The sequence below is a fragment of the Mustela nivalis genome, assembly GCF_964662115.1.
Source record: "Mustela nivalis genome assembly, chromosome: 2".
Taxonomy (NCBI): Eukaryota; Metazoa; Chordata; class Mammalia; order Carnivora; family Mustelidae; genus Mustela; species Mustela nivalis.
The window spans coordinates 46,571,039-46,598,929 of record NC_139021.1 but is presented as its reverse complement, the minus strand read 5'-3'; the positions used below and the strand labels follow the sequence as shown (position 1 = coordinate 46,598,929).

The 27,891-nt window shown below is 34.4% G+C and overlaps 1 long non-coding RNA gene across 1 annotated transcript in view; it reads right to left on the bottom strand.

Annotated features, from left to right (window-relative positions):
- The window catches only part of LOC309860479, a 47,290-nt gene extending 19,636 nt beyond the window's left edge, over nucleotides 1–27,654 (bottom strand). The window contains exon 1 of the long non-coding RNA XR_014309396.1: nucleotides 27,508–27,654. This is a non-coding gene — a long non-coding RNA (uncharacterized lncRNA). The remainder of the gene's footprint in view (nucleotides 1–27,507) is intronic.
- Nucleotides 27,655–27,891: the final 237 nt, after the last annotated feature.

Here is a 27,891-nt window from a genome sequence, read left to right as displayed (position 1 = left end):
GTAGAGAAGTCTGGGGATGAACAAGAAGAGTGATGTGTGAGAGGGAAGAATCCTTCACAATTCAGTATGGCTATCATCTTTCAAAGAGTCTGATGGCTCCAAGTTCAGTTTCCTCCTAAGTCCACCTTTCCAGAATGTAAATGTTCACTTTCTGTTAGAGTAAAGGAGGAAAGGTGTGGTTACCTTCAGATATAGAGATAAGATATCTAAGGGCCTAAGTACCCCTTATATAGAATGTTATCTAACCCTCTTACTTTCAGCCACACTCAAATCTCTTCTAGTTGATTACTTCTGGATCCTTCTGTATTCCTCCTGTGTGAATGATTTCCTTCTGTACTTACTTTCATTCCCCTTCTTTCTTCTCTGATTAGTCACTTAGATTTTGCCAATATGCTAAATCAATTACAGATCTTATACCTACTTCCTAACTTACAACCCTTTGGTGCCATATTTCATCCACTGTCACCTCTTTATTTATTTTAGTTTCATGATTTTTATGTTTTGTTTATACCCCTATTCAAATTTTGGAAAGTCATTGGAGGAAGCTGTAAATAAGGAGTTAAATGCCTTATTTAATCAGAAGGCATCTAGATACTTAAATAAATAAATAAACATTTACTGGATGAAGGATTTGGAAAAGGTAGAGGATGAGCATAGCTGCTATAGAAAATTTCAGAAGAATTATGCCAGTAATCTATGAAGGACTTTTTTTTTTTTTTAAGCATACGAATAACAAGTTAATGCTCCAATATACCATTATGCAATTTTCCCTGGCATCTCTCCCTCCCCCCAACATCTCTTAAAAGCAAGAAGGTTCTAGGAAGTAGCACTTCCATGTTGTGGAAAGAGCAAATGTTTTGGAATGAAATAATCCTGGGTTTGGATTTCTTATTCATTTGCAGCTTTGTAGTAAAAAGAAAACTAATCTCTTATAAGCTTAATTTTCTCATCTGCATAATTAGATAAATAAAATCTACCTTATAGAGTAATAGTGCAGATTACAAAAAAATCCTTACCAAAGTGCCTAGCACATAATGAATTTTTAATAATTTGTTGATAAAGAGGAAACTGGGTAATAGGATTAGGGGCTGGACAGATAAATCTAAAGGAGCAAAGGAATTGTGGGTGTGAAAAAACCAGAATAGCTGAAGTTATGCACTATGGGCCTTTGAGGCTAGAGAAAGGAATGAAACCACACAGGGCTTAAGAAATAGAAGAAAGCAAGGGGCTAAACTCTAAGTGAGATTGACAAGCAATGTGGTATGAATATGGGAATGTGACAATCAGAGAGATGGGAAGCTCTAGTTGGAGAATGGTGTCTTGGTGTCTAAGTTATAGACATTTCAGTTCTGAGACATGTCAAGACTCAGTATAGAATGTTTAGAGGTTACAAAAATATAAGGATGATTACTTTGAAGTACTAAAGAAAAATAAATTTGGGGGCTGTTGCACCGGAGAGTTAACATGTGCAGATATTGAAATGTCCCATCATAGTGCCTAGAGTTAGGGGCAGAGCAGATCTAAAAAATGTATATAAAAAGGGGAATCCTTTTAGTCTCAATGAACCCTCTTTATTTTATTTTTTATTTTTTATTTAGTTGTTGGGCCTATATTGTGCTTGGATGCTTTTTAAGTTTCTCAGAGATTAACCTAAAAAAAAAAATAACCAGGAAACCTATTAACCAATTTGGATTAGCTGTCCAGATCTAGATTCTATATTTTCACAATAACCCCATAATTCTGACCAGGTACTATGTGTGTCAGACTTCTAGGAACACTTTGACTGGGTATGACCCTGATGAAGGTTCTCATCTATGGATTCTCATCTCTCTAATAAAGGAAAATACAATGCATATACCTCAGATGGTTCTGGATATGATTAATCTCTGGGGCACAACTAATGTGTAGCTGAAATAAATATTTAATTTCTGAAGATAACATCTAGCAATATTTATGAATTTGGATTTTATCATCAATGATATCTATAGTTATAAGGACTAAATATAAGTAGAATTTTTTTCATACTCAAGTTTTAATTCTTTGGTAAATTCTATGTGATATGACCTATGGAGAAAAATGGGATATATTAGAGCATTTACTTTGTTTTAAAGATTTATTTATTTATTTATTTTAGAGAGAGAGTACACAAGCAGGGGAAAAGGCAGAAGGAAAGGGAGAGAGAGAATCCTTAAACAGACTCCATGCCCAGCATAGAGCCCAACATGGGGCTTGATCCCAGGACTCTGAGATTATGACCTGAGCCAAAACAAAGAGTTAGGAGCTCAACCAACTGAGCTACCCAGGTACTCTGGGATAGCTTAAAGCATTTAAAGGACAAATATTTTTCAGGGAAGAAAAGAAGTTGTGTCATGTTTTATACAAGAGCCCATTTATCCTTCAGTATACTTCAGCCCGTTTATCCTTTGATTTCCTTTATCAAATAATTTATTTTTATTTTTATTTTTTATTTTTATTATTTATTTATTTATTATTATTCTTTTTTAAAGATTTTATTTATTTGAGAAAGAGAGAATGAAAGAGAGTGCACAAGAGTGGGGAGAGTCAGAGGGAGAAGCAGACACCCTGCTAAGATAGTAGCCCAATGCCGGACTCGATCCTGGGACTCCAGGATCATGACCTGACCTGAAGGCAGTCACTTAACCAACTGAGCCACCTAGGTGCCCCAGATGATTTTTTTAAAGATCATTTTAGAGAGAGGGAGAGAGCTAGAGTGGGAGGAGTAGAATGAGAGGGAGGGAGAATCTTGAGCGGACTTCATGCCCTGCAGAGCCCAATGCAGGGCTTGATATCACAAGTGAGATAACAACCTGAGCTGAAACCAAGAGTCGGAGGCTTAAAAGACTAAGCCACCCAAGTGCCCCCTCAGATGATTTTTAAATGTCTAAGTGCTTGCCTTAAATCATTCAGGTTATATATGTATATATAACAGAGGCCTGGATCCAAACGCTGGCCTATCAGACTCTAAATACTGTTCTTTTAACAGCCAGTTCCATATAAACACATGGTTTCCTGAATTATTTAGTTTTAGAAGACAAATTTCTTTTATTTTGTTTGGATGTAGTCTAGAATTAGCATAACTATAATAGTGTCAACTCTCCATTTTAACATTTGTGTACATTTTATAGAGCTCATACATAAAAGTTGTTTTTTAGGGTACAGCAGAATTCAGTATCATTGGTGTGTTTGTTGTTTGGTGATTTTATTTCTTTTTAGGTGTTAACGTTAAGTTCCATAGTTGAGTTAAAGACTTTGCCTTCAAATAACTTGAATTGCTCTAAAGTGAACCTGATATGTTATCTGAACATTTTTCACAATCACATTCATTTCATTCAGTCAGCATAACTGAGTACAAAGAAATCCTTGGTAATATACATTGTGTTAATGAATTGCCTTTGCTGCATACAAAGGAATCCATATACTATATCAAGGAATTAACAGTGAATTATTGGTCTAGCATAAGTCTATACTAGTAATCAGAGACTTATTTGCAGGTAAATTGCTGGCTATTTATTAGCATGGCATATTCTGAAAAGAAAAATAGCCGGAGGTATTTCAGAAGATTAAGTAATACTAATTCTCTGACTACTCGAAAATTCAATAAAAAGTTTCTGATGGGTTTCAGATAAGGTGCAACAGCCTTAAGTTCAGAAACAAAATAATCAATTCTTTAGAATGTTCTGTAAAGAAAGAAAAGTGATCAGTATTATTTTTCATTCGGAAAGGACAAAGTGAGTTTCAGAGAGCTGAACTGGGTGCTTTGTAAACTTCACTTTGTGGAGGAGAGATATTTATGTGATAAAAGAAGAGAGAGGCAATTAATTTCTATCCAATTCTAAATGGTGGTTTTGAATCCTGTTGGTAGCTCCTGAGTATCTATCTATTATTTGTATTCATTTCCTGATTCTACAAACATGACATCAAATATGAACCAAATATCCAGCTAAAAAGTGAAACATTCTGACAAACATAAATGTTTAGATTTATGCATACAATTTATGTATGTATTTAATTTGAAGTTTTTCTTTTGGTTTAAAGTAATTCACCTTAGAAACACAAAAGTTGCAAATACTATCACGTATTGCTATATTTGAAGAGAGATATTAAAACAAAGGATTGTTTTGTTTTGTTTTAATATGGGAGATACTACACAATTGGATGATGGAAGTAATTCCATAGAGAGGCTCCATAAAATTTCAACTTCAGTTTTAAAAGTATCACCAAAATGCAAATTTCTTTTAAAACAGAGAGATACAACAACCTACTATAATGGCCAAAATCTGAAACATTGGCAACATTAAATGCAGACAAGAATGTAGAATGGGAACTATCATACAGTATTAGTGGAGATGCAAAATGGCACAGCCACTTTGGAGGACAGTTTGAGAGTTTCTTATAAAATTAGAAATACTCTTACTATCCAATCCAACAATCACACTCCTTGGAATTTACTTAAGAGTTGAGGGGTACCTGGGTGGCTCAGTTGTTAAGTATCTGCCTTTGGCTCAGATCATGATCCCAGGATCCTGGGATCGAGCCCCGTGTCAGGCTCCCTGCTTGGCAGCAAGCATACTTCTCCCTTTCCCACTCCTCCTGCTTGTGTTCCCACTCTCACTGTCTCTCTCTCTCTGTCAAATAAATAAATAAAATCTTAAAAAAAAAAAAAAGAGTTGAGAACTAATGTACTATAAAAACCTGTAGAAGGATATTTGTAAACACTTAACTCATAACTGCCAAAACTTGGAAGCAACTAAGATGTCCTTTAGGAAGTAAATGGATAAACAAACTATGGTACATCTAGAAAATAAAATACTATTTAGTGCTAAAAAGAAATGAGCCATCAAGCCATGAAAAGACAAGGAGGAATGTTAAATGCACATAACTAAGTGAAAAAAGCCAAGGTGAACAGGCTACAAAATGTGATTCCAACTATATGACAATAAAAAGATACAATAAATAGATCTGTGGTTACCAGGGTTGGGGTGGGAGAGATGAACAGGTAGAGCACAGAGGAATTTCAGATTAGTGAAAATACTCTATATGATATAATGATAGTTATATTTAGTTATACTTTTGTCTAAACCCATATCGTGTACAACACCAAAAAACAAACCCTAAGGTAAACTGGACTTCGGTGATCATGATGTGTTAACAAAGGTTCATCCCTGGTAAAGAAATATACCATTCTGGTGGTTAACACTGATAATGGGGGAAGTTACCCATGTACGGAGGCAGGGAGTATAAAGGATATATCTCTTTGCCTCCTTCTAAACTTTGTTGAAATCCAAAAGGTCTCTAAAGTATATATGTATGTATGAATAAGTAAATAAACAAACAAATAAATAAATATTAAATTCTTTTAATCTCCATAGCCCTGTATTTCACCACAACTTACCAGAGTACATTACTGAATCTACTAAAAAAATAATTCTCAACAGAATTAATCTATGATATAAAAAATGATGGAGATCATAATTATTTCAATCTTTCCTCATTTTTTCCAATACTTTGTTAAGATAATGCTTTAGTTACATAAACAGTTTTTGCAAGTCAAGTTAATTTTTCCATAATTCATGTTTCATTAATAATATGAATGCTAAATTTATGTGTAAAGAATGTAAAATCCAATGAGGCATTTTCAGCAGATATTCTGTAAGCATGAACAGAGTCAATATATCCTGAGAATCTCTTCAAGCATGTCTTGAAACATATGACAAAAATGTATTAAACCTATTGCTCCAGGCAGTCCATAAAGCCAATTTCTATTGAGAATGACTGAGATTTCTTGTGAAGTAATGCCAGAGAAATAATTTTACAAAATCTTTTCAGCATATCCATATTCCAAACACCTGCAGGGCATTTCATTAATGAAAACTAGAGACTTTGAAATATTACTCAAATAAATCACAACATTCCCAATTGGCCTTTGGTTGATCTCATTAGTTTGGGGAAAATTGTTTTAAGCATCCTTAAATTATATGGTGTTTTACAGTCATGAAATTTATCGGTTGATTATCCATATGAAGAAATTATACTTATTATTCTCATATATATTACACTGTACAACCTCTATGACTTGCAAGCAAGATAATATATCTTATGTGTGAATACCACATTAATTTAAATGACTGGATTATTAGAAAAACATTTTAGAGTGGGGGATGGGGAGATTTTCATTGTCCTTTCAAAATATAAAGAAATTTTATCCTATAATTTCTTTCATGTTACATCTAAATACAATTTAGAATAAGCCCTGAAACACTGATGAAACTAGACAGACTTATAAGATGTACACTGGCAAGTTTAATAACCTAAAAGAAGTCAACCCACTGAATTTTCACTCTCCTATTCTGGGTTCAAAAATTGACTAAGTCCCAAAATATAAACCGTATACTATTAAATAGCAAACATTATATACTTCCTTTTCCAGTGAAACACAACTTTTCCTTAAAAAAGAAAAGTTAACACCAAAAAAATATTGAATTAAAGAGGATATATATATGTAATATGCATATCAAAAGGTCAAAAATTTCATTAAAGTAACAGTAAACAGGAAAAAAGTTCATATTTCTCAATAACCACAGTAATGAAATGACAAAAAGATTATATAACTCATTCTTCTGAGTGCAAGTTGTGTTTTATGTTAGGTACTCATACATAAAATGTGAACCATCCACATAAGAAAGTTAATTAGGACATATTCAGTTATCTTTCATTAAGTTTTGAATTTGTGAATTAAAACCACTATTTTCCCCCATCTGTAGATTTTTTTTTTTAAAGATTTTATTTATTTATTTGACAGAGATCACAAGTAGGCAGAGAGGGAGGCAGAGAGAGAGGATGAAGCAGGCTCCCCGCCGAGCAGAGAGCCCAATGCGGGGCTCGATCCCAGAACCCTGAGATCATGACCCGAGCTGAAGGCAGAGGCTTAACCCACTGAGCCACCCAGGCGCCCCCCCATCTGTAGATTTTTATGATCACAGCTGAATTAAAGAATGTTTCAGCTGAGCTGTGCCCAAACTAAAGTTTTTAAGAAATATATTTCACACTGGGAAATTCTTTGGAATAGTTAAGGATATATGTAATAGGTAGTTTAGTGTCTATATTTATGATTGTTACTGCTCTTTTTATTCACATACATTCCTGACCCCACTCCTGAGTCAAGTCTGCATATTTGATGGAGTGCGCAGATGAAAGATCTCTGGATATGTAATGAGAAAGAACCAGGAAGGACTGTAATTGTTTTTACCCTTACCCTGGCTGATGATTTTTGCTTCCTGTCAAAGAAAGATCTAGGAATCAGGCAAGGATTCAGGCCTGTATACTACCAATGAGCACAATCACTAGTGTACTTACCTTGAAAGAAGGATCTAGGAATTGGGCAAGGATTCAGGCCTGCTTGCCACCAAGGAGCACTATCACTAATGTACTTCCTTTCCCTCAATCTTTCTTCTAGCACTCCATAAAAGCAGAAAGCCATTGTACCTGCAGTTTTCAGGAATTCTGAACTGTTACACTAGCTCATACTTCACCTTTAAGAATTCATTAAAATTCTGTTTTCTTCTTATTTACTTTTACAGATGCCCTTCAGAGGTGGTTGTTACTCTGTGGAATTTAGTTTATGCGATATTTAATCTAATAGGCTCAAAAAATTCTGATTTTATAGATCATCTGGATGTTTTGTTCATTGTTAGGTGTACTGCTTTTCTCCTGAAGTTTTCTAAAACCTAAATGGAAACCAAACTGGTGCATATCTAGTAATTTTTGTTTGTAAACTGGACATTGTAATGACACACAGCAGGGATTCTGGCTTTGTGTTGATTTATGTTCTGGAAGAGAGTTAAATTACTACGTGATCACCTTGAGTTTATGGGACTTTGCTTTATGCTTTCTTGAACATCTGGAGATATTTCTAAGTCTTCCTAACTTGGCAAGAATTTTAACTCCAAACACTGTCTTTCCTGTGGGGGTAGCAAATTGAAAACATCTCTCAGTTCTTTTAACCTTCAAGCTATTGGTTTCTGCTGGGATTCTTGGAATCTCTTCATGTGTTTTTCAGGGGCCATGCAAGGATTAAAGGAAATTTATAAACAAATAAGGGACTCTTCCTTATGGAGCCCTTTATATAGTATTTCTTCCCTCAATTTCTATCTGCTCTGGTAGCCCTGAGCTATATCCTCTAACACATTAAGCCAGTAAGAATGCAACTCTCTATCTGAGTTCAAGCCACCTCATACTGTATGCACTGCAGAGTGCCCTCAGAGAAAAATCTCATGAATATAAATCTCACCCAGTGAGACTCAAATCCTTCCCTTTAAATATAGATTCCCTCTAGTTCTTGCCTGACTAGGAATTAGTTAAGAACTCTCCAGTAGCTGTTTTTATATTTCATCCAGAATTTGTATTGTTACTTATAGAAGGGGTAATGTCATAAGTAATTCTGTTGTTAATATACTAAAACTCACATTGGTTTCTCTTAATTTTTGAAATGGAGTTTATATAAATAATACCTCATTCCTAAAGATGTTATAAGGGTTTAATCAGACCATATATGCATATATATAGGTCTTTAGAGCAACCTGTAGCACATACTAGAAACTTGATACATATTAACTGCTTTTATTATAATAATTTCTAAAGTTATTAAGACATCTTTGCAAATGCCTCATCCCTGAGTGACTGCTTTGTTTCTTGGTTGTATTTAGTTCCTCCCAAGACACAGTAATATGGGGCTAAGCAAATATCTGGGTTATTCAAAATGGAAAACAATCTTAACTACAATTATCTGTACACTGATGATTTAGCAAAAATTAATTGAAATCCTACTATATGCTCTAACTTATGCTTGATTCTGAAAATAAGAGTATACAAGATATAGATAATCCAGAATATGTGTGTGTTTTCAGCCCATTTTTTCCCATGGAAAAAAAAGACTTAATAATAAAGTGTTCATAAGCAAATGTAGTAAAATTACTAAACAAAATATCTAGAATTTCTATTGAATCATACTATTGTTGGAATTTACACATAGTTATCAGACACTACAAAATAAAAGTTTTAACCATGAACATTGCATCTAATGATACTTACTTAGTAAAGCATTATGGTGGTCTTTTATAATGTAAGTCAGAAAACCTAAATAAAACCATCCCACATAGCAAGATTTACCTTTTTTCATACACATATATTGACTTTTTAAAAATATTTATAACATGGGGCATCTGGGTGGCTCAGTTGGTTAAGCCTCTGCCTTCAGCTCAGGTCATCATCTCAGGGTTCTGGAGCAAGCCCCAGATTAGGCTCTCTGCTCAGCAGGGAGCCTGCTTCTCCCTCTGCCTGCCTCGCTCCCTATTTGTGATTTCTCTCTCTGTCAAATAAATGAATAAAATCTTTAAAAAAATGTTTATAACATAGCATAACAAATCAGGACCATAAAGCAAGACAAAATACTCTAAAAAATCAGTCATTCATAGATAAAAGCCATTCAGATAAAATATTACTATTTGCATTCTGAACTCTAGAGGATAATTTTATATAAGTAACAACATGACAGCAGAAAGATATTCATTCTCTATATTAATATTATCCAACATCTTCCCTCAGATTTCCTGAGGGAAAATCAGTCTTTTCTTGAGAGAAATGATTGAGAGTGGGCTAGTATACTACCAAATATAGAGTATCAATATTTACTCATTCTCCACATCTTTTTCAGGGTGAAATACTTAGCTATAAACTTATTATTGTCATTAATAAATAACCTCCAAAATGTGTTCACTGCTCATTCCTTCATATAGGAATTGCTTCTCTTATACTGGCATACATATTCTCAAAAAAAATGTAATTTACTAAGTAAAAAAAGATCAATGATGGTTTTAAAATATTCTTTGAATGTTAATAAGAAGTCTTTTTCCTAGTAGGCACCTAGGGGAACAACAACTATTGTTAGTTTGCTCTCAAATATCAATAAAACAATGCCACAATTAATGACTCAGAAACTTGAAAACTTTTTTAAGTTCTTCCAATCCCCACTGCCATAACATTTATTTATTCTTAGAATCAGCCTAAACATAATTTTATTCCAATTTCTAATGGACAGGTCAATAAACTTTGATTACATGATCCATTTGTTCTTAGAGATGTATGACATAGTTGTAAATTGTAATATAGCCTCTGTATTAGGAGGCAAAATACAATATGCCAAAAATAATCACACCAGTTAGCAACATGACACATAGAGTAAGCTGATTTCATTGGAGGTAGGGATATGACATGAAAACCAGATCTATCTTTTAATACAATGATTACTTCTGATTGTAAAACCTGAGAGTTGAGTTTTAGATATGACTTCTTCCTCTGAAAACACATTTACCTCAATTTTTCCACAGGGGATCAAAGAAACCATTAAATAAAGCTAACTATGCCTTCTGATTTAACTGAAAGGAACACTGAACTCAACATTCAATCTGTGGACACTGTTCCCTGGATATAAAAAATATGTCACGTGTCATGGCCCAGCAAAATCAATATTCTAGATTTAGACCTTGGGGTAAGCAATTTTTCCACCTTTTCTTTTGCAACAATGAAGAATTTGACATTAAAATCATTAATCATACATTATAGTTTAGAACTAACACATGATTTGATCTCTCAAAGTATTTTTGGAATTAGTACTTAGCAACACTAATTCAATGAAGTTACACTAAAGTGCTCAGAGCATTTTGTATGAATAGTAAAGACCTAATTCCTTAGCTCAGAGGCCTCATTCCACCTTTAGTATGGACCAAAAAAATGACTTCTATGCTACTGAAGAGTTAATTCAAACTCTCAAGTGGCAGAACTAGAACAGTTTCTTAAATATACACTCAGAAGTTAAAACTTGGTCAATTTGGCCCCTTTCATGGTTTTAATTAACATTATAGATATCATCATGATTGTTCTATTTATAGATTTTGCATTTATATGCTAGATTTACCCATTTGAAGATCTATAATTGAATGAAAGTATGCTATTAGTAATTTGGATTTTTCACATTTAGCTTGGTTTGAGTGAGTCACAAATTTCTATCCATAAAATAATAGTCTTGAAGGTAAAAAAGGATATATCTTAAAATATAAGGCAAGTTCTTTGATCTTTCTCATATTTTGTTTCTTTTTTTTTTTGCCTTTTCTTTCTTTTTTCTTGTTCATTTAGTTTTCTTGTTTTTTTTAAAAATTAATGTATTATTCCAGTCTAGACAAATCTTATCAGTTTTTTCTCATTTTGATTCATACTAAAATAATCTTCAAAATCTACAACTTTTTTAATGTCCTCCCAAACCAAGTACGTACTTTTGTTATGGATTGGGTGTGTCTTCCCTGCCAGTACTTTCTGTTTTCTTTTAACACAAAATTCCTAATCATATATTGTTTTTTTTTTATATCTATTTTTTAGTTTGAGAGAAGGAGAGGGTGTGCATGAGCAGGAGGAAGGGCAGAGGCAGAGGGAGAGAGAGAATCTCAAGCACACTCCACGCTGAGTGTGGAGCCTGATGTGGGGCTTGATCCTGCAAGACCATGCCTAAGCTGAAATCAAAAGATGGATGCTTAACTGACTGAACCACACAGGTGCCCTCTGCATCTATTGTAATTCACTTCTGTGATCCTCAAAATTGGATAAATTATATGATGCCCCTCTGTAAGTCTGGCATATATTCTTTATACTTGCAATTATTTGCTCATTCATCATACAATCTGTCCCTCTCGTTGCACTTGAACTCTATGATAGCAGGGACCACCAATCAATTAATATTGATTACTGATTGACTAGGATTTTAAATTTCTACTTTCCTGCTAAGTTATTAAAGGTAAACATAGTGAGTCTGTGTCTCCATGCCTGGTAAACAGTAAATAAATTTTCAGTACATTTTGTTGAATGTTCACCAACCATCTATCTTCTCAGAATGTCTAGAGACATCATATCACAGATGAACTTATAAAATATAAAGTCCACTTTATTTTTTTTTAAAGATTTTATTTATTTATTTGACAGACAGAGATCACAAGTAGGCAGAGAGACAGGCAGAGAGAGAGGAAGGGAAGCAGGCTCTCTGCTGAGCAGAGAGCCCAATGCAGGGCTCGATCCCAGGACCCTGGGATCATGACCCGAGCCGAAGGCAGAGGCTTTAACCCACTGAGCCACCCAGGCACCCCTAAAGTCCACTTTATAAACGACCTATCATCTGCACTGCCACCATGGGCACCACAGGAGTTAAATATTAAAAATCAATGACTTAATTGTTTTCAGCTAGCTCGTCTTCTACTAAGAGACTGTTTCAGTTTCACTTACCTCAATGATAGGCTTTATTCTTTTATACATTTTTGCTTGTCTTTCCATACTAACTAAGGCTTTAGTTACCACTTATGTACAAATAACGCAGAATGTAACCTTTCAAGTGCAAACACTTCTCTAAGTTTCAAACACATGTAAAATTGCCACATTGATATCTTCAACTTTCTATCACAAGTTTAATATATCCATATCTAAAAATGATTTATACCAACTACCACAAAAAGTGGTCTCTTTCCAATAAATCCTAGTGAATAGATCAACCATTCATTTTGCATACTACTCACCATCTCAATAAATGCAGAAAAGAATTTGACAAAATTCAACATCTATTCATGATAAAAAACACTCAAAAAAATGGGTATAGAGGGGACATACAGCCACATAGTAAAGAGGATATATGACAAGCCCACCACTTATAGCCTATGCAACAGTAAACAGCTGAAAGCTTTTACTTTAAACTCTGGAATGAGACAAGATGCCCACTCTCACCACTTTTATTCAACATTTGAATACTGAAAGTTCTAGCTAATGGAATTGGAATATTGGAAGTTCTAGCTAATGGAATTAGGCAAGGAACAGAAATAATATCCATACAAATGAGTAAAGAAAAAAAGCAAAACTGTCTCTATTTGCAGTTGACATTATACTATATAGAAAATTCTACAGATCTCACCAAAAAAACTGGTAGAATAAATACATTCAGGAAAGATGCAAGGAAAAAATCAATGAACAGAAAATATCTGCATTTCCATAACTATCAGAGTGAGAAATTAAGAAAATAATCTCACCTACAATAGCATCAGAAAGAATAAATACCTAGGAATAAGTTTAAACAAGAGGAAACATCTGCATGCTGAAAACTATAAGATGCTGATGAATGTAACTGAAGACACAAATAAATGGAAAGTTATTCTGTGTTCATGGATTAAAAGAATTAATTTTGTTAAAATATTCATACTACCCAAAGTAATCTATAGATACAATGCAATCTCTATCAAAATTCCTGTGTCATCTTCATAGAGATGGAAAGATATTCCTAAAATTTGTTTGAAACCACAAAATACATAGAATAGCCAAAGCAATTTTGACAAAGAACAAAGCTGGATGCATGTCATTCACTGATATCAAACTATATTACAAAGTTGTAGCAATCAAAACAGTATGGCGCTAGCATAAAAACAGACACATAGATCAACAGAACAGATACAGGTCTCAGAAATAAACCTATGGATATATATAGCCAATCAATTCTTGACAAAAGATGCCAAGAATATACAATGGGGAAAGGATAGTTTCCTTAACAAATGGTGTTGGGAAAATAATAGCCATATGCAAAAGAATAAAAAAGGGCCCCTATCTTTCATGATAAACAAAAATAAACTCGGATGGATTAAAGACTTGGGTGGAAGACCTGGAAATGTAAAACTCCTAGGAGAAAACATAGTGGGTAAGCTCCCTAACAGAACTTCTTGGGAAAAGTTAATGCAAAAAAAGCAAATTTAGATTAAGTGAAACTACACCAAACTAAAAAACCTCTGCACAGCAAAGGAAACTATCAGCAAAATGAAAAAACAACCTATGGAATAGGATAAACTATTTGCAAGCCACATATCCAATAAGGGGTTAATATCTAAAATATTTAAGGAATGCTTACAACTCAATAGCAAAAAGTCAAATAACCCAATTAAAAAATGAGCAAAAGATGTGAATATATATTTTTCCAAAGATGAGATACAAATGACCAACAGGCACATGAAAAGATGTTCAACATTACCAATCATTACAAAATGCAAATTAAAACCACAATGTGGTATCACCTCACACCTGTTAGGATGTCCGTGATCAAAAAGACAAGAGATAACAAGGGCTGGCATGGTTGAGGAGAAAAGGAACCATTATACTGTTTTGGGAATGTAAAATGGTGTAGCCACTATGGAAAACAGTACTCAAGAAGTTAAAAATAGAACTGCTATACGATTCAGCAATTCCACTTCTGAATATATATCCAAAGTAAAGGAAATCATTATCTTGAAGAGATATCTGTACTCCCATAATTGTATCATTATTCACAATAGCCAAAATATAGAAACATCCTTAATGTCTATCAATGGATCAATGTACAAGGAAAATGTGCTGTGTATATACAGTGGAATATTATTCAGCCTTAAAAATAAGGAAATCCTGCCATTTGCAACAACATAATACCTGGAAGCATAATGTTAAGTGGAATAAGCCAGATAGACAAAGACAAACACTGCAGGGTGCATGGTATCACTTATATATGTCATTTAAGCAAACAATAATACTGCTTCCCCACAAAAAAAAAAAAAAAAAAAAAAGGTTAAACTCTTAAGAAACCGAGAGTAGAAGTGGTTTCCAGGGCTGGGAAGGAGAAACAGGGAGAGGTAGGTAAAAAGGCACAAACTTTCAATTATAAAATGAAAAAAATCTGAGGATGTAATGTATAATATGGTGATCATAGTTGATAACACTGTACTGTGTAACTGAAATTTATGAAGAAAGCAGAAGTCTGCAGAAAAAAATTTCTCTAGTTTGCTAGACAACCCAGACTCAAAAACTCTACTTCAACATGTCCCAACATCCATTCCAAATCCTCTGCTGTTAGCCGAGATAACTGCTGAACTTCAAATAAAGTATTTATAAAAATATTTTTTCCTATGTTTGTTTCCCAAGCAAAAGTGTGATCTACCTAAGGACAGAAATGGAGAGTCTCTAAACCCCAAATTCCTTATTATAGGGTCTAAAGGAACTTGTTTTTCAGCAAAGGAAAAAAAATTTTCAAATATTACAAAATAATGTGCAGATATGTGTTTGGAACAGATTTATTTGTCAAGGATTAAAACATTAGTAGGTGAAAAAAGGAAGAAACAAACGTAGATTGGTATTAACATAATACCATGGTAAACACTATTTCATTAAGACTCATGGATATGAGAACTAAAGGACTGTCACTATGAAACACTTAAACAACTCGAGAAAGATGAAACTGAAAGAAAAGGAGCGAAATGGATAGTTCTGAAAAGTTTTGACAGAACATTGTCAGGTACAGAAAGCGAAAAAGATAGAGGGAAGAAAAGATATAACTTAATGATGTACATTAAAAAATTTAGAACAGATTTTATAAATAATATATAAAACTTATTTAATAATTCATTAGCTAGTTTTTTTCCTTCACACCTAGTTTTCTAGACACCTCTTTTTTTCCCATAGAGTTGGTAAGTTTTTGAATATGAAATGTGTTCTGCCAGGCCATGAATTCATTTTATAGTCACTTTTGTCCATATTAATATTTCTTGCATTTATTCTTAATACTTAAAAACAATCAGCCAATCACTTATTAAACCTGGGTACTTTAACAAATGTGCTATTTTACAAATCTTCATTTAAACAGAAGAGAAACATGAAACTGAAGAGCTTGTCTTACTGGCTCAAAAACACACATATCAGACTGCTTATAGGTCTTGTTTGACAGGCTACAGGTAAGCTACCATTCTATACTCCATATATTATTCCTATGATGGCCTCTCAATCCTCAAATGGTTACTGATTCTTGTTCTAAGTGTAAAGGCAATGAATTTTTCTTCCCAAAAGCAACATCCAGTATGACGTATGGTGGCAACTTCATGCACCAGTCTTGGTACCAAATTCTCCCTGTCCTTCAGTCTAATTAATTTCAGAGACTTGGATTAGAAAGAGCAATAACGTATAGTCCAAGGATTAAAGCATTAGAAGTAACATCTTCAACATAACAATTATTTTGGTAGGAATAATACAAAGTTAATATTTTTAAAAGAAAATGTGATTGTACTTTTTAAAACTGTAACATTATCAGCAAAAAAATTAGGCAATACGTTTATTGGCATTCAATCAATATCAACTATAGATGCTATGATTTTAAATGTCACTTTTCCTGTTTATTCATTAATTCCTCAGATATTTAAGTATATACTAAGTGCTAGGGATTATTCTTGGTCCTAAGGATATAATGGCAAGTTAAAACAGCCTTGTTTCTTACACTTAAGGGCATTAAAGTCTAGCAGATTATATTAGGGGTAAAGTGTTACAGAAGAACCAGAAAGAAGGAACAGCAGTTTTCATAACTGTCATGAATTTGGGATTGTGATTTAACAACTTTTGAGAGAAATATAATCATTTTTAGAACGCATCTAAGTAGAGTTTGGACTTTATTTAGCAGTCACAAGAAGTCAATATATTATTGGAAGTTTTAAGAGGTAGACAAATGTACTATTAAATGTACCATTAAAACACCATGTTAACATTGGGTAATGTAAGTAGGGAACAAGGTCTCCATAGCCAAAACAGGGAGCTCACCCATGGGCTGCTGAACATCTTCCTATAGCCCACTGACTACTCTCAACTAGTGTTCAGGATATCATATTGAAAAACATTAGGGAAGTTAATTTATTATATCCTAAGGAACTGGAGTTCATAAAGGAAAAAATATTATGATCCACTAGGCTAAATAAACATTTTTGCTCCTTAATACTCAAAACATTTTTGTCTGGTAGTGACTTAATAGAGAAATAAGAGACTTGACTTTGATAGGATTTATATCTATTAAAATTTATTTCCTTATTGTTTTTGACAAGGAGTGAGTTTGAACTACTTGATAGCTTGTCCTCCTCTATGACTATCTGAAGAATTCTTGTTCATGCCTCAAGGCCAGGAATTCAACCCCTTTACCTTCCCAGCTTCTTAAAGCCCCACTAACTGTGAATTTAAGGACTTTTGAGTATTGGCTCTTGGCATTCTCAAACTCTCTTAGCTCCTACATATATACATCTCTCTTATTCTTAATTTTGGAGTCCATTTGACTGAGGGTTTTTTTTTTATGATTCAAGGATTTATTGAATCATACATGCAAAACATACTGCTAATTGCATTAGCAAAAGATCAATGTAAAAACACTTCACGATTCTGCAACTGTCAATTTAAAAAATGTTGTTCTAGTAGTTGAGAGGTGCAACCTTCTATTCTTGCCAGTGAATAAGCAGAGCACGGGCTTAAAGAACCTCACAGACCCAAGGGAACATGGTCAATCCGGGCTTATGTGATACAGCTGGACAAGAAGATTATGGCCGATTACATCCCTTATCCTATCTGCAAACATATGTACCTTTAATTTGCTTTTCTCTTGTGAGTCCTGCATCATTTGAAAATGTGTGAGCAAAGTGGTACCCTGAAGTGCGACACCACTGTCCCAAAACCCCCACCACCTTGGTGGGGACTAAACTTGATCTCAGGCATGATATTTGACTGAGTTTTTAAATTAACCTTCATTCTTACTTTTATATTGCTCCCCCAGGTTTTTATCTTTCAGGAATTTACAATTCATTGATTTACCAACTTTATTGTTCTCCTCTAGAATTAATATTTTATAATTCTACTTGTTTAAACAACTCTATTGGTTTTGCTTTTATTTCTTTGTGGTATTAGAATCATATAAAAACATTATCAACTAGATTTCTCTGTTGTTTTATCTCATTTTCAGCTTTTGCATTTGGTATCTTTATTATTCTAATTATTCTTAATGTTTTATAATTTCTTAATTTTGCCGTAACATGTTTTTTTTTTCTTGAACTTTTCTTATGTTAAATAATAACTTCTGATGCTGCATAAGAATAAAGCAATAAGCAAAAAGCCAGGAAAAAAAAGATCAAAGAAGTGAACAGGCAAAAAAGAATCACAAACAATTTAAAATTACCATAATCTTTTGCTTTTTAATTCTCTGTGAAAGAAAGGAAATACTTTATGTTACACTTTATTTCTAGATAGAGAATTCATTTGATCTACTAGACTCAACACATTTTGAGAATTTCTCATAGCATTTTTTTTTTTAAACTAATACTTCCTTAGCCCAGCACTTCAGCTCTAGTCTCTCTTTTCCTGTGGACTCTGCCAAAAATCCTAACCATACCAACCAAGCCCACAGTGTGAGCCTGGACCAAGGTGCCTGCATGTCCCTACTCTACCTGATAAGGAAGATTTTTCTCAACCCATGATCTCATCTTCTTACCACAGAGCCTCAAGCAGAGTAATATTAAAATTATTAAATAGGACCTAAAGAATGTCAATGACTTGTTAAATGTAATTCAAAGAAAAAGACAAATATTACTCATGTTTTAGTTGCATTAGGACTCTTCTGAGTTCTATTTAGTTACCTCTGGGTTTTGAATCATTAAAAAGTGATTTTTTTTTTTTAACAATAGCATAATCAGATGTTATAAAAAAGTTATTCCAAACTGGTGATTAGCTCAGGTGACCTTGAGATAACAGAAACATTCAATTTGTTGCTTTGCTAATGGGTACACTTAAAGTTTTTGTCTTTATTTTTTTGGTAAAGATTGTATTTATTTATTTATTTTTTTGTCGGAAAGAGAGCACAAGCAGAGGGAGCAACAGGTAGAGAGAGAAACAGGCTCCCCACTGGTCAGAGAGTCCAATGCAGGACTCGATCCTAGCACCCTGGGATCATGACCTGAGCTGAAAGCAAGTGTTTAACCAACTAAGCCACCCAGGTGTCCCTATACCTTAAGTTTTATTTATACTACCAATGTAAGCAAATTACTTTGACTGAACATTTCTTTAAATTGTCCCTGTCACTTCAGATAGAACTAGCAATGGTGTATAATAATAAAAATCTTTATATATGCATCCATACACACATGGCCCTAAATAAAGTACTTTCCTTTAATATAGTAATATTAAATCCAACTTTTATGTAAAAAACAAAAACAAGGGGCGCCTGGGTGGCTCAGTGGGTTAAAGCCTCTGCCTTCGGCCCAGGTCATAATCCCAGGGTCCTGGGATAGAGCCACGCATGGGGCTCTCTGCTCAGGAGGGAGCCTGCTTCCTCCTCTCTCTCTGCCTGCCTCTCTGCCTACTTGTGAGCTCTGTCTGTCAGAAAGAAAGAAAGAAAGAAAGAAAGAAAGATGCAATTTTAGAGAAAACCTAATGTTTCTGCCTATCTCTTCTCCGAGGTTCTTATTATCACCTTCTATATCTTGCTCTGTCAACTTCTTTCTCTCTATCTACTGTCTCTATCCCCAACTACCTTTTCCTATCAGCATTTAAAATTCATTAGAGTTCTTAATAAATAAATAAAAAAACAAAATGGGGAGTGGGAATGGCTAAAGGGTAGTGACGGATAAAGACTTCTAGTTATGGAATACAAAAATCACAGGAATAAAAGGTACAGCATAAGGAATATAGCCAAAGGAATAATAGCACTGCATGGGGACAGATGGTAGCTACATTTGTGGTTCATGTAGTATAATGTATATAGACTTGTCCAATCACTATGCTACACCTGAAACTAATGTAATATGGTGTGTTAACTATTCTTCAATAATAAAGGTAAATAAATTGCCAATTTAAAAAAGAAAAGAAGAAAACATGCAAAGTCTGAGTAACTTTCACATCCAAGAGTATATGTATACAGGATAACTAAATGTAATGCAATATTGGACAGGCTCCTCGAAAAGAACACTAGGCAGAAACTAAGAAAATCTGAATAAATTATGAACTTCCGTTAGTAAGTATTTATCAGCATTAGCTCAGTAACTATAACAAACTTACCATACAAATATAAAATATGAGTAACAGGAAAAATTATGTGGAATGGATGCAAATTCTGTGTACTAACTTTAAAACTTTTCTTTAAACCTAAAACTGCTCTAAAAAGAATTTTTTTTTAAAGTTTGACTTTTTGGTCTTTTTTTTTTTTTTTTAAGATTTTATTTATTTGTCAGAGAGATCACAAGTAGGAGAGAGGGGAAGCACACTCCCTGCTGAGAAAGCCCGATATGGGGCTCGATCCCAGGACTCTGAGATCATGACCTGAGCTGAAGGCAGAGGCTTAACCCACTGAGCACCCAGGAACACCTTGGTCTATCCTCTTTCACTTAGCAAAATGTTTTCAAGGTTTATCTATGTCGTAGCCTTCATTCTTTATAGGCCAAATAAAATTCTATTGTATGGATGTACTAAAAACCAAACAAACACAGAAACAAACAAATAATAGTATATGTATCAAGCACTAAGCTAAGTTCTGCATAAAACAGAAAGAAACATGAGTATTATGATCCTCATGACTTTTCTGTCTAATGGGGAAAAGTGAAATTAAACAAATATTTGCAGAAATAGGATACATAAGATGTTATGGAGATAATAGCATGGTTATCCATGTTTCTTCCAGATGTAACCCTTCTTTACCTTCCCTTTCGTAACCAAATTTCTTGAAAGAAATACCTTCACCCTCTGTCCACAATTCTTTTCCTCCAGTTTACTTCTCATCTGACTGAATTCTGACTTCTGACCACATCATTCAGTTGGGATTGTTTTCACCAAGGTCACTAAAGACTTCTTGTTGCCAAATCATATAGACTCAGATGAACAGAAAAGCTTTAGTCTGGGCTGGGGTAAGATGATCAGGGAAGGTGTCCCAGAATAAGTGAAAATCCTCTTAAAGTAAAAACTGAAATCATCCACCAAGCATTAATCAGGATGAATGTAAAAAAGCACAAACTTAATCAAAGAAATAAAAACTTTGAAAGCTAGAAAGACAAATCCAAGATCTCTTAAGTTTCCAGAGAGAAAAAAGAAAATAATATGCCTACAGAAGAATGAGAACAGTCACTCATCAGTCGGACAATGCTTCCAATGTTCTGACGGACAATGATTTAACCCTAGACTTAGCGTAAAGACTAAATGTAAAGATGGAATAAAAAGTTACCAGGATTCAGAAACCTTCCCCACTATATAACTTTTCTTCAGAATTTACTTGGGGACATACTCCTTTGTTCTATAAAATGAGAGAATAAAAACAAACTAAAAAATACACATGACTTGGAAAATAGTAAATAAAACATTTTTTTAAAAAGAGGGAAATCCTAGAACGTCTATGCTGTCACACAGGGAAAAGAAAGATTAAAAAGGTTAAAAGGGAAATAGGGAGCTATAGTCAACAGATACATTTCAATAAAAATAATTTCAAGTGTTACTGACACTACCTCTGGATAAACTAAATAAAATTAAATGGAAATTTCATGAATTGTCCTGAAAATAATAACAACTGAAACCAATATGTTTTTTAAAGATTTTATTTATTTATTTTGAGAGAGAGAGTGAGTGCATAGGTGAGGTGGGGAGAGGCAGAGACAGAAGGACAGAGAGAAGCAGACTCCTGGCTGAGCAGGTAGCCTGATGTGGGACTCGATCCCAGAACCCTGGAATCATGACCTAAACCACCCAGGCGCCCCACTGAAGCCAATATTAACATGAGAATTTAATTAAATTAGAATAAACCTTCTTTCTGTAATTTTGGTTTGTCATAATAAAGAGGTATGTAATTCCTTTGTTAAGTCCAATTATTCAGAGAGATCGACTCTTTAAAATGTTAAAATTTCACTGATAAAAACACATTCTTTTTTAGACATAGACAAGACTGAAATTCTACTTTTACTCATGCACTTTTATTAAAAAAGTAAAAGTTGTATGCATTTGATTCTTGTTATTCTGCTTAACCAACTGTGTTTGGATTATCTGTATTTGGAGAGAGATGTTTTGGCAGGGATTCTTCAAACAATTTCACTTTAAGTATAGTAATGTATGTGATGTGAACAGTAAATACTTGTTTGAAATCATATAAGATACTAATAGAAGATTTTCTGTTTGCTGAGTGAATGGGTAATGGAATGAACAAATGTAGATTAAAGATATAGAATTTTATCACTGAATTTTACATAAAGGTTTCTATATTCCATAGGTAGATTCAATTCTTTGAGGGCAATTCTTATATTATGAATTCATTTTCTTGTGTTTATGTTTATTAAACACAGTCCTATTAACTAATATATCCTGAATATTTAAACAAATATTTTAACACTATCAAAGATGCTGGGGGAAATGTGGAGAGAGGGGTTTCTAACAAACAGATGGGATTATTCACAATAAAACTATTTCTTATTAAAGGATTAATGTGTTTCAAGTAAGACATTATATATTTCACACATATTATCAAGACTGAAAAATGACAAGGTGAGCAATAGCACGTGCTGTTAAGAGAAATAATAGTAAAAATTTATAGGAATGTTTGAAAAATAAAGTGGAAATGATGGTTAGGAGAGATAAATGTTGAAAACTTCAAACGCAGTATTATGTGAGCACAGGTTTTGTTATCTTCCTCTCTCTTTTTATTATTTTTTCAATTCCCATTTGGTTTCTATCTTAGTCTGAGAAATAAAACCTTCTTACAGAACTACCAAGAAAATTCTCCTGTTGGTATTCTACTTTTATTGTTAGCTGTATCGTTATACTTAACTAGTTTAAAATGGAATCTGAACCCAAAATCATGAGGATTAATATAGAGTTACAAAACTAGCAACATATTTTATAATTTAGTCACATAGTAATTTTATCTTTTTGAAGATGATATAAGATCAACAGGTGTAATGATACTGTCATTAAAAACAGGAAACCGGGGACACCTGGGTGGCACAGTTGGTAAGGTGGCCAACTCTTGATTTTGGCTCAGGTCATGATCTCAGAGTCCTGAAATTGAGCTCAGCGTCAGGCTCCATGTTCAGTGGGGAGTCTGCTTGGGGATTCTATCCCCATCTACCTCTGCTCCTTCCTCTGGTCCCATGCTCTCTGTCTAAAATGAATAAAGAAATCTTAAAAAAAGAAAAAATGGAAAATGTTATAATCCAAGAAGTTCAGATGGAAATGAACTTCTAATTCAGCAAAATTTTGATAGTATGAGTTCCCAACCAGGCAGAGATTAATACTGTCATCTGGTGTTCACCTGGATGCCAGTAAGTGCTTCTGCTCTTGGAATGCATCAGATTGCTAGAGCACTATTACATATCCTTTATGTAATGAAAATCTAGTCAATTCTTAATGCAACTAGATTTTATTTTAAGTAGTCTTCACGCCCAGCACAAAGACTAACGTGGGGTTTGAACTCACCACGCTGAAATCAAGACATGTGCTGAGAGTCAGACACAACAAACTGAGCCACCCGGGTGACCCTGTAACTAGATTTTTTTAATGATTAAAAAAAGAAGAAAAATATCAAGATTTTTTTTCCTCTTTTATTCATCTTGACACATTCAGAGACTTTTTATATTAATAATTTATCCCTTACTGTACCAGTGCTGTACAAATTTCACCAGGCCTAAAGTTATTTAAAATTTGACCTGATTCATACCTTAGTTTCAATGCATAGACATATAAAATACCTGAGGGGAAACTCAGAGCTATCACTAATATTCATAGCTATAAGGCCCAAGGAACAAATACATTCCATTTCTCTCCTTGAAACTCTCATTCTCACTAGCTTTCCTTTACAGATTTTGTTGGTACTTTTCTATTAAATCTTTTGTTACTCTTTTGTCAGGTCCTACTCCTCAGGCTGTCTCAATTTTTGGTTTTCTCAATTGTTCATTCTTTCAGAGTCTCCTATTCTTACTCTGTAAATTCTCAGTAATTTTATTTTTACCCAAATCTTCAACAAACCTCAACGTATCAATGGCTCCCTAATAGGAGCTCTCAATCTAATCCAAACCTCTACAGATTAATTCTTTCTAGGAACATTTAGCCAGATATTCCACAGATAGCTCAAAAACAGTAAAGTTTTTACATCCAGCCCATTCTCCTAGGAATTAAATTTCTGCGTATCCTGCCCCGTATTTTTAAAACAAGCAACTGCATTGGAATGTTCCTCGGTTAAATTGGGAGAAAGACACTATTTCAGACAAGGACAACTGAATTACAGAAGTAGTTAGGTAGGGACACCTGGTTGGCTCACTCAGTTAAGTGTCTGACTCTGGCCCAGGTCATGATCTGGGGGTCCTGGAATCAAGCCCCGCATTGGGCTTCCAGCTCAGGAGTGTGTTTGTACCTCTGCCCCTGCCCATCATCCCCTCTAATGCACCCCCCGACCCGGCTTGTACGCTCTCACTCTCTCTCTCTCTACCAAATGAATAAATAAAATCTTTAAAAGAAGAAGAAGAAATTAGGTAACAGAAGGGCAATTTATTTATCTTGTAAAATCTTACCTCAGAATATGTAAAGAAGCAGCATTTTCCAGTATTGGCAATTTTTTTTTCATCTCTTTCTGAAAGTTCTGAGGAATCAGCACAGTATTTGAAACAGTAGCATAGGGAAACTGGGGAACTGTCTCATGTAGATCTAGACAATTTGCAAGGAACATGACACCAATTTTATTGACAAGTAAATGAACACTGCATATTATAAATGCAATAGTTTGTGTTTTTTTTAAAGGTTTAATAACATCTAATTAAGATCCTAAAATTTTCAGTTTTAATAACTATTTTTAAATTTTATATTCATTTAGTATACTTTGACTTTTAATTTTCCTAATTTAAGAAAAATAACTTTTTTAAATATCTTACATTTTTGGCTTCAATTTACATTTTGGATGAAGATTGTATTTAAATTATACATACTTTAAATAGAATTATATACTATTTTCAATCGTTTAAATTATTCAGTGAGTACAATTCACCATGATGATAGTAATCGAAAGTACAAAAGTATAGCCCAGGAAAGGAAAAAGATAAAAAGAGACAAGAAATAAAAAGTCTTCCTGGATAAAGTATATTTTTCAAAGTAGAATAGGATGTATTTTTTTTTAACAGTTCCTTAGGTTGGCTTTTAATGTTTAAATATTTAGAAATTTGGCATGTGGGCCTCCATTTGTACTCTTGCCATAGGCAAGCATTCTCAAATTCTTTGTATCCATAACCTAGCTTAATACTTTCCTCCAAATCTACTTTGCTTCGTAAATTTTCTAACTTGATGACACAGCCCTCTACCCAAATACTTAAACCAGAAACCTAAATGTCACAATAATTCTTCTACACACCTAACATCTATCTAGTCACTGAGATTTTATTTTTTTAGTCCATTTTTAAAATATCTTTAGAATAGTCCCTTCCTAAGAGATCTTTCCTGATCAGCCTCTACAAAGCAGCCTCTCCCATCCTTCCACCCAAGTCACAACTTCTCTCAAACTTTTACTTATTAGTTTGGAAATTATTGTATTTATGTACTTATTTCTCCATGATTAATCCTTACCCTTCTTGGGAGTATAGGTTCCAAGTAGGATTATTTAGCTAAGTATTTATTTAGTATTTATTTACTAAAGTGTTTATTTACTTGTATTTATTTAAATATTTAAATATTTAGCTAAATACTGTATTTAGGGGCCTTAAAATAGTATCTGAAATATAATTGCCACTACAAAAAAAAAAAAAAAGACTTGTTAAATTAGTGAAGAAATTTTGTGTCCACATAGAATGTTATCATTAATTCTATGGATGCAGTTTAGAATATTCTTTCACTGACTGTTCAGAAGAACAGACTCTTAAATAACTAGATTTTCTTAGCTGCAGTGCTGATGAATGATGTACCCAAGAAAAATTAGAGTGGTAAAAGACACTTTAATCCTCTTAAGAACTCTCTCCTCTTCTAACAATCGTTTGGACTTACTTTATTCTTAAAGAACCACCATCTTTTTAATAACACATGATCATTATTTTCTTAACAGGCTTTCATTTTTTTCAAGTCTGTTTCACTCTAAAAAATAATTTCTTATTAGTGATTAGGAAATAATTAAAGTCTGCAAATACAGTGTTATTTAACCTCTACATGGTTTTCAATTTTAATTGATCCACAGGAACGAAGGTTTTTTTCCAGCTGTGTTTTTTAAACCTTGTGGTTCTTGATGTTGGAAATAAACATATTAGGTTCAAAGAGAGTTCAAGTTATTCATATTAAACACAACCTTGAACTGATTGATACATTGACTAATGTATGTTATTGTAGACATACTTGTTGTGTTTCTCCAATTAGATTCTTTGTCAGAAGTAAGGGTTTTCAACATTTCTGGGGAAATTCCATTACATTTTTTTTCATCTTCTCTTTCCTATAGGAAGAATGCAGGGTTGCTTCCCACCCCCACCCCCCAATTCCTTACTTTGGCTGCATTATCTCAGTGTATGGAACAGATGGCTTTCAAATTATTGAGTTTGCTCTTGAGAACTGCCTTTGGAAATGCAAACTTAGTCAAGAAAATTTTAAGCAATTTTTCACTTCGTTTTCATAGAGTTTGTCCACCTAGTTTTGAAAATGTATAACATGATTCATAATTAAGATATTAAAGTCCTAACCTCATCTATAGTTCCTTAATGATTAAGTGTTTTAAACGTAAGTAAAAAGATAAAACTATACTAAGGGTAGATCAGTGAATGTAAGTCAAGTTTCAAAACAGATTTAAATTAATTCAGGGAAGCAGAGAAAAGAAACTGATTTTTAATTCTCTCCGACAAGTCATTCATTTTCTCTTAGTTTCTTCACAAATTCTTTATATTTTTGGAAGTGAGCCTCCACACTCATATCTGAATACTGAAGAAGTGTCCTGTTCTGGCTGTCCCCACATTGTGCACCTTTCTAAAAGTTACACTTTTTGTGTCACTGTCCTCTTCGAAAATTTCAGTGGCCCCAAACTCCAATGATGGCATCTACAGCCTTCACCATCTGAGGCCAATTTGAGGAGTTCAGCTCCTGGTTAAGACTTTTGTGTGGTCTTTTAGGCCTGGCCATAATTCATTAAAAAGGCTTTACCAGGTAGATCTCAGGCGGAGAGCAGCCCTCAGGAAGCACAACTCAGTGCACAGCTAGCGCACAGCGGTGGGGGGAGGGGGGGGTAGTGCAGTCAAGGATGCAGCTTCTCTGCCAGCTCTATCCTGCGCATCCATGTATATCTAGCCTGGACACCTTTGTTCCTAGATCTCTTTATGTGAGGCTTTTGGCAGAGGTCCTCGGGCTTCTCTGCCAAAGCCTTCCTATGGGAGTGGCTGGGCGGGAAAACTTGGTAAAACTTGACACTTTCCCCCGCTCCGACTCAGTACCTCAGGGTCTCTAAAACTGCTGGAACGTTCCTCAACAGTGACACAACCGCCACCTCCCGTTGAGCCACCTGGTGCTGCCTGTAAATCTGTTTTGCCCCTGATCCCGGAGGGCAGGGGGAGGCAGAAGAAAGAGGTAGCCCACCCCAGATTGTAGGTGGCAGGTTTAATAAGCAAGGGAACTTACCTACGAGGATTGTGTCTGCCAGTGGCAGCCGCAAGAGCCGTGCCTCTCCACACTGTCACCAAATCTTAACATATCCCATGGAAGCCACACGTGAGTTCAGTCAGCACCGGACCAGCTCGCTCTCCGGAGGCTGCTTCCTTGCGGAGGCTCAGGGCTGTGGAAACTTCCGGGCGGAAGTACAGTCGAAGGCGGGGGGGACGGGGGGGGGGGGGACGGACACGCAACCCGGAAGGCCCAGGGCCTACATGCAAGGTGTCAGGCAATCACTTTCTCGTCATGACCTGCTTGGACGAGCAGCACCTCTTCATTCCAGAAAATGGAACAAGAGAGTCAGCGCTTTCTCTAGGTTAGGCTCTTGCTTCTACCATCGCGGTAAATCGTTAA